General features: G+C 41.6%; 1 long non-coding RNA gene across 1 annotated transcript; it reads right to left on the reverse strand.

The window, feature by feature from the left end:
* Positions 1 to 1,527: 1,527 nt before the first annotated feature.
* LOC124268979 lies at positions 1,528 to 8,955 on the reverse strand. Its single transcript, XR_006896388.1, has 2 exons — positions 8,636 to 8,955; positions 1,528 to 2,498 (listed from the first exon to the last, which is right to left on the reverse strand). It is a non-coding gene; the product is annotated as an uncharacterized LOC124268979 (long non-coding RNA).
* Positions 8,956 to 9,161: the final 206 nt, after the last annotated feature.

A 9,161-nucleotide genomic window follows, 5' to 3' on the forward strand; every position in this document is an offset into this window, starting at 1 on the left:
GCGGAGTTACATACGCGAATCCTGATTGGATCGTGGTTAGCATGACAGTTACAATCGCGGATCCTGGTTAGCATGACAGTTACAAACGCGGATCCTGGTTAGCGTGACAGTTACAATCGCGGATCCTGGTTAGCATGACAGTTATCCTGGTTATGACAGTTGCGCGGATCCTGGTAAGCATGGCAGTTACATACGCGGATCCTGGTTAGCACGCGGATCCTGGTAAGCATGACAGTTACATACGCGGATCCTGGTTAATTACATCCGGGGATCCTGGTTAGCGTGACAGTTACATCCGGGGATATATTGGGCATGCAGAACTGCGTAGCACGCAATCACCCCTAATACAATATTATCAATCTTTCCACCCTTGCAGTCGTCTAATATGTCATGTACCATAAAATATTCATTCCGGGATACATTTTCAGTAATGTTACATTTACGGAACACAAATTGTCAAATTACGAAACACAGCCCTCTCACAAAAAGGATCCGTGCGTTCAATGCTCAATAGTGTTCTCACCAAACATTTCAAAATACATCCCCATTTTGTCCAAGCCTTGCGCAGCAAGAAGCGCCGGTGCTGTCGTAACTTATCGATCCTTATCCACAGACTTGAGACGATTCTTGGTCATCTGGTCGCAAGTTGTAATCCGACAATCAATATATACGCTCATCTAAATAACGTGACTTTCAGGGGTACCAGGCCTGGCGGAATGGCAACCCAAGCAAATTGTACATACACTGCATGGTGTATACTGCTCAAAAGAAGTAACGGGCCTTCCGCTTCTTTAATATCACTGTAGTTGACCTGCCATGTTTAACATGTAAGTTCTAATATCTTATTAATGTGATGGTCAAGACCTGGGTGGAAAGTGGGCCGTTGTTCAGTCTCCATTGAAGATAGCTTTGTGGGCGAGCAGACAAAGACTATATTTGTGTCGTCACATACCTTTAAAGCTTTTAGCTATATATTTCAAGGGTGCTCACGTGAGTGAGTGAGTATGTGTTTACGCTACTTTAAGCAATATTCTAGCAACATCACGATTGGGTACACCAAAACTGGGAGGTATCGTCAATGCGTGATGACTGAACGCTTTATAATCCGTAACCTCTGGGCTACATTACCGCCCCCGACGGTTTTATGACGGGGGACACGAGAATGGGCTTCAAACATTGTTACCATGTGAGGAATCGAACCTTGGTCTTCGAAATGGCGAATGAACGCCTTAAGCACTCGGTTACCCCAAATGCCGCTTATGGCCCTGGAATAATATGAGTGAGTGAAATTTAGTTTAACCGGAATAATATGAAAACTAGGGAACAAAATAATTAACATAGCGTTTCAGTTTTTCATGTACTATTCTCTAGACGAGTATGAATAAATTGTCTGCTCTCGTGTACTGTGTACGTTGATCAAGCATCTCACTTTCTTGAGTTGAAGATTTTACTAGCGTTTCCCGTGGAGCTATTTTCGCACGTGGTGACCAGCTTTCCGTGAATAAACCAAGAAACTTAAAGACAACATATTGATAAAATGACTTTATTAATTTAGTTCCCTCTTTCGTTATCAGCTCAACGAGGGTTAAGTTATTGATATATGTTTCTCAACTGTTTGTCTAATCACTATGGCAATTGTTTACGAGAGGCTGGATGTGTGGCGACGCCTCAAATAGAAAGCATAGAGTATCTGTAAAGTGATTACGAATATAGACTTGATCCAACACAGCTCCAGCGTTCTCCCTATCCTCCGAGACACTAGCGTGAACCAGCCACACATACAGCGGGACATCGTCAACCGTAGTATGAAATAAAATACTTGAAACAGTAACGTTGATAACAGAGGCAGAACTATATGCTTTGCGACGTTCTGATCTGACGGGTCTTTATTCGCTGAGATGCCTCTTTTTTGTCGGTTTATACATAAGAACATTGAAGAGAGTAAGACGGTGATGCACATAACGACTTGTGGAATGAGGGACTTCAGCCCTATTGAGCGGGCCATTTGTTTCATTGACCAATATTGGCAACCCTCATCGTCCATGTCATCTGAAGGCTGATCTCGGGAAATTCCGGAGAGAAACGCCAATGTCATAACGAGGTTCAATATTGTCGTGATGACGAATGCACTTTTCAAACTTTTCTCAATGTCTGAGTTACCTTTGGGCAACAGGCGAATAATTCTGCTCATGCATAGTGATAGAGCTAAAAAGCTGCATATTGTAATGACAACAAACACAAACTCCACAAACATCAGGTAATGTTTGTTGCAACTAAGCGTGAGCTCGGCGTGGGAATACAGGTCGACCACGAGGGGCGATAGCAGAACTGTTGTGATTGGCTCTGTCAGAGCAACAGCCACCGGCAGTGATTGGCTGATGCGATATGACGCGCACAGAGGTCCCATGGTTTTATCTGCCGTTGTCTTGCTCTGACACGAGTTCTTGTTCAAAGTTCAAAGGTGATTGCATAACCCGTCCCATATGCGTCGAGTACCCCTGCAACAAACAGAACGACAGTTGTAATATTAAAACTACCGGCATTGTGAAAACATCTACTGAAGAAAGGGGTTGATTCTGTAGGGCTGGTATTGTGGGACATATATTCCCAGAAATAAATTATCGTATAATTAATAAAACTAGACTTTATCTAAACTCTAAAAAATAAAATCTAAATTGGGCCTAGAACAATCCTACCGATTCAACCCTGACTTACCAAGTCAACAAAGGCTTGAGTAGAAAATCTTTCATAACATACACATAGACATTGATCAGGCACCACTCACATTTTTATATGAATAGGAAAACACTACATGTTGTTGCATATGCCCTGAAATCCAAAATACGCGAATTAAAATGGTAACAGTGACATATTTCTACTCTGATTCAAACAAAACAGAGACTGAAATTTGTTAACTATTTCCTGCTATCGGAGAGGAATACACAAAAAACGGCAATGTCAACATTGCCTGGATGTATGGTCACCATGGCTACGCCACGGACGTGACCTGCACGCAGTCCTCATACAATGATTGTTGTGAGTGTACAAACCACCACTGGCGACCGTATCAGTACCTGTTGTAGCCGGTCCGTCTAGCCACACCTTTCACGGAAAACATTTCTCCCTATTTTGGATTTTCAGCATCGGAATCTTCTGTCATTCCTCATGGAGTGCCTGTGTCAATAGGACCCCTAAGTAGGTCACTGCACTTTACGAGACCTACGTTGTTTAGTATTTCCGGTAACGAACGACATTTTACGACAATGGCGATAGCACTGACACAAAGGGACATGCCCTGGCAAATCATGCTGGACACTCTCTGTGTGACTCAGAAAACTATGACATGCAACATGGTACAAAACACTTGGAGCATGTGTATATCTGCCAAGTAGCTGCAGAGTTGTCAAAGCGTCGTCTTCGTCAAAGCGTCGTCTTCAGGCTGGCCCATTCATTGGTCGAGGAATGTTTATTGATTTCTTTGGTTTCATTAAAAGGCTGTTATAGATTAATTATGACAGGTAGAGTAAGGATGGAGTTGAGATGTGTGCAGATCGGCTAATCGTTGTATTTGTTATTTCATAATAGGATTTTGCAGTTGTACATTTATGATCACCTACGTTATTCATCACAGCAAATATCCCGAGCCCTTTCCAGTACATAGCAATGTAAAGCCCTAGGAACCTCACAAAAATATTTTTGTGAAAAATGGAGATGGGACAAATTTTGGGGGGGTCAATGTTAGTTATCAAATATTCAATTTGTGCAAAAACATTCTAGGGGGGTTGGGTGGGGGTGTGTGTGTTGGGTGTGTGTGTGTTGGGGGTGTTAATAATAAAGGTATTTTGTAATTGGGACTTATCAAAAAGATATGTTGCACAGTTGTGTCCATTTATTAAATGTATAAAGTAGTATATGTAAGTATTAACTAGAAGATAAGTTTTTATTTTGAAATAGTAACTGCAAATATTGTTGCAGGATAACAAATATTGGAAATTACATACTTTAACTGAAAAGGGTATGACAAAGTCAATGTGGCCAAATATTATAAGCAAGTATGAGTTGTTCAGCGATATTTTCGTCATCAAAATTGCTAAAATACAGATGCTAACGGTATTTAAATAATGTGGTCGTTCAGCTCCATGTTTTATGTGTACACTTTCGGGACAATAGGGAGCTGAGACGAAATATAAACGCACACAATATGTCGGTGTTGAAAATAGGGTGTGTGTCATTGTTTACATTTCGCCAATGCAACGACGACTTTCGCGTCTCGAAAATGCTTAAATAACGTTTCTGTGTTCTGAAAGTAACGATTATCGTTGTTCTGGTCACGAAGACTTTGAATTAGTATCGATGAAAATGCTTTGAAAAAAATCTAAACACCCAATCTCTGATTTTTCAACAGTAAATATATGAAGTGTCGCCTGGTAGGGCTGGGACGGGTAACCCAGATACCCGGGAAGGGTGGGTGATAAGTTGGACCCGGGTACCCGTCTCAATACCCGGACCCGTTATGATCATGTGACTAATAGATTAAACAATGTAATATGTTGTTCTTTCATGATTAAAAAGTTGTATTGTCTTTGAAGATTTAAATTTACAGTCGCCTGTATTGAATATAATACATGCCATTACTCACAAATTTGATGTCAGGAGTCAACATAACGGGTATCAGGGTAAGGTAATAGGGGGTGGAGTACCCGGGTAGAAAATCTAGACCTGTCCCAGCCCAATCGCCTTGTAGTGACGGACACCATTGGGCAGACCTTGCCGGGTCAGTGTTGAAGCGTAGCGCAGCAGAACCCGGGAACCAGGCTGCTCTCGCTCGACGTTGATGTCCAAGATAGTCCCAAAGATATTCGATGGGGTATATATCGGGGCTCCACGGAGGCTATGGTGATGTTTCGATGGCGTTGTTCTGCAAACGGACTATGGTGAGGTCTAACGTCATCTAGGAATATCTGACGACTGGCAAGGGTGGTTTTCAAAATGAGCCACGACAGCGGTATCCAGTATACTTCCTGTTGATAACGTTGGCCATTGAGTGTCACAGGTATAGACTAAGGCTTAGTCTCTGAATATATATAATTTTGATAGTAACAAACAAGCCCATTTATATTAAAAAGGAGCCCTAGGGAGACCAGAGATTCACAACCTGAGGAAATCTAGACTTGCTTTATTTATGGCTTTAGCACTGCAGAGAGGGCTTGGCAGTAGGGAAATTAATGTGGTTCAGGGACTGTGAGACAGACTATCACAGGTACTGTAATGAGACCCAGCTTGCAGTCATACGAAACGCTACCCCACATCATCATTGAGCAACCACCTAAGGATTCAGCTGCATCAGATCATCTCCTGGCGATATTCCTCATTATGAGGTCTTCATATGCGACAACGGCCATCCGTAAGGTGTAGAAGGTAGTGAGTTCCATCAGACCAATCATGCTAAGGCCATGCCATCTCGAGGGGCGGTGGGGTAGCCTAGTGGTTAAAGCGTTCGCTCGTCACGCCGAAGGCCCGGGTTCGATTCCCCACATGGGTACAACTTGTGAAGCCCATTTCTGGTGCCCCCCGCCGTGATATTGCTGGAATATTGCTAAAAACGGCGTAAAACCATACTCAGCAGCAGCAGCAGCCATGCCATCTCAAGTTGCGCTTTTCTCGGAGCCTGCACCACACCATCCTCGATAATCTCCAGGGTATACGTTCCGATAAATCTCCTCTAGTACCCTGGAGTGGAGGGGAGTTTATCGGAACGTATACCCTGGAGATTATCGAGGATGGCATCACGCTTGACGTTCCTGACGTTGACGTCCCTATCTTTGAGGGAGGGAAGGGACGTCTGATCCGACGACATTCCCTTCTGATGGTACTGTCATTTGACATGGGTCATGGGACAGCGTCTTTGGACTTGGTCATCACAGTCACTGGTCTTCCTCCAGGACGATTTACTTCGGCCACGCGTTTCCTCACAAGTTGACAAATAACCGCGTAGTTATGTTCCAGGTATGTGCCCGCGTCATGCATGTCAATAACATGTCCTCAGTATTTTTTAACGTTTTGCCATGTCAAGAAAATTTAATTTTGAGTACTGTCGTCTTCTAAATTAGTTCAATAAACTGTAGTACACATTTTGCAATTATGGAATTTATATCCAAATGTGTTTGGCGCCTTAGCAGTACGTGAACATGCGACGAATAGCTTTTGAGATATTGTGTGAAGTACGTTCTTTACATGTGCTTTCCAGTATGCAAAAGATCACCTGTTTGGACCATTTTGTACATAATTTTCCTCGGATTCAGGTGCTGATTAATTACTGCTCCATGTTCTGGAAGACTTAATTATGGACATACTCTTCTGGAAACAAGCATCACCAGGCTAGCTATTCTCGAAACGTTCGTAGTCCTACGAACTCTTAAGCCCATTCTTAACACATTGGCTACCATCAAAGTTAAGAATTCTTAGGGCTACGAACGTTTCTAGAATACAGGCCCTGGTTCCGATCCACAAAGCGTTCGTAGCCGTACCACATTCGTAAGCCTATGATAAACTATATAGAGTTACGACCGGTCGTAATGTTACCAACAGTTTTCCAGTCACAGTATGTATTCACAATCTTATCATCCAGACTGGGGATATATTCTTTTCTCTCTGTATTCAATATATTTTACTCCTTTGAGACGAGCCAGTTTCAACTGACACTCTGTGAATTATTTACCGCAGCAAGGTTCATTTTGATTTGATCTCTTGGAAATGCTTCATTCGTAATATTTACAGCCCAATATCTATACCATTTCGTTTTTGACATTTCATTTTTTGTATTCACGCAACCAACTCAGACGTAATTGGGGAAGGGCAACGTGTTTTCCGTATTGACGCAGATATGCAGCTGAAGAGGAGATCCGTAGGGTGAGTTACTGACTACTAACGGTGAATATGTGATGCCACAGGAAAGTTTAAAACAAAGTTTTTGTTTGTTACAATATTGTATTTCCCGGACGACATCTTAGAACTAAATGACATATGCACTTCAATCAACATCACAGATTTTGTGTTACTGAGGAGGGGATTCGAACTTGGCCCACGACTAACGCCAAGAAAACCAAGGTTAGTATTAATTAACTGATTATGCCAAATGATCTGTGTGGAGGCGAGTGTGAATATATCATTTCCAACAGGGAACTACTTGTCGGATGTGATCCTTTAAGTCGAGGCTATTTTTACATATCGACAATATCCCTTTATTGGTGCTAGCAGAAACTGACTGAATGTATTTTATTGTCAACAAAACAGGGCTCCAGATAATGTTTCGTGATCAGGAGTACGTACTCCTTATTTTTACAATACAGGAGTACTGGAAAACAATAAGAGTACATTTAGAGTACTGAATGGAATTTAATGGAATATCAGTAATCTTGTGTTTCGTTTCATATATGCACCACAACATTGCTATTCTTGTGTAAACAGGTCAATCAACAATAAAACAATACAGTTTCAGATAAATACATCTGTAAATGATTCTAAGACCGTACACCATTGCTGTGGTGCGTATCTGCTACGTTTTCTAAATTATTTCCTACCGTGTCGTGCTTATTTTATATCCGTACATACGCCGATACGGCCCTTATCTGGAACCCTGAGAAAAATAAACATGTTTCATCAAATCCATTCATACAGAGGAACACCTTTCGGCCACAAGTTGACATTGAAATACAACATACTTATATATACATCAACACTATGTAAGAAACACAATAACGCCGTCGTTAAATATTCAGCATGGACGGGCGATCGAAATTCCATAAACTGAATCAACAGTCGACATTCGTTGCTAGGCAACCTTTCTGATAAATGCAGAGTCTGGTAGCAACGTCAAAATTGATAATGTACAAGTATCGATATCATAACTGATATCATAACTACAATACGACAAGCTGTGCAATATCAGCAATTCACCATTAAACAAGAGTGCGAATACAGTTTGTTTCCAAATGATAAAACTAGACAAGGCGCTATGAGTATGCAGCTTACAATCCACTCAGTAAAAGGTGTCTTCTAATTTTGTAATGTGCCTGGAAGAAGTCTGTCTCACAGTCCCTGAACCACATTATTTTCCCTACTGCCTAGTCCTCTCTGCAGTGCTAAAGCCCAAAATGAAGCAAGTCTAGATTCCCTGAGGTTCACGTTCTGAATTTCCCATTCGACTGGGTCTCCTTTTCAATTTAAATGGGTTTATTTATTACTATAAAAATTATACACATTCAGCGTTAGTCTAATCTGGAAGCTTTCATATTTATTATTACAAAAATAACTTTGTACATATTTCGTAATTTTACACAACAAACTGCATTTAAACCGTATGTCGATAAACCTTCCACTTAAACATTGAGCAAAACCAGAGACCATATACCGATATGGTCTCTTGCAAAACTGATGTCTAGATTGCCATGCACTTGTTTGCACGGTTGGTTGCACATATTGCGCAATAAAAGTGCCACCATACAATTAAATTACAATCGCGGTATAGCGAGGATGAATATTTACCCGATTTATTCGAGGGTCTTCAATAAAGCGCGCTGTGGGGAGGAAACTGATACGTACTGCAACGAAGCTAAGTCATACATGAAACACATACCCGTTTGATCTTCATGATCTTCCATCAGTCTGTAAGACACGCTGTTCTGGCTTGACGGTACCTATCGTGAAGTTCAGTTTTGAAGCCAACGCAGGCTGGCGAGCAGCCGAGCTAGACAAGCTGTTTGTGAACAACGATGTAGGTCACACCGACTTGGAGGGAGGAGACGATGGATGGTCACGTGGCTAGCACTTTCCCATCGCTCTGATTAGAATCTATCTGCTAAGGGATGTGTCTTCCCGATCGCACGTGACAGTTATGGTTTTGTTGGCGATGTCGCGTTGTTTAACTTCTGTACATCAAAAATGCGAAGCGAACAAACGAACTATTTTTTTCACTATGATCAATCAATTGCGGTTTTTAGTAAAATGGATGTACATGTCCGAAATAATCGGTGTATATAAAGATGACTGTACCATGGCTAGTAAGTTTGACTTTTGTGAAATGAACAAATGGACTCGGGGAAATGTGTGATCACATTTGTGTTATAGAAGGGGATATATTGGAAAGAGAAGTTCCATTTCGA

This window comes from Haliotis rubra, unplaced genomic scaffold (assembly GCF_003918875.1).
Source record: "Haliotis rubra isolate DU_JTF1 unplaced genomic scaffold, ASM391887v1 Scf141, whole genome shotgun sequence".
Taxonomy (NCBI): Eukaryota; Metazoa; Mollusca; class Gastropoda; order Lepetellida; family Haliotidae; genus Haliotis; species Haliotis rubra.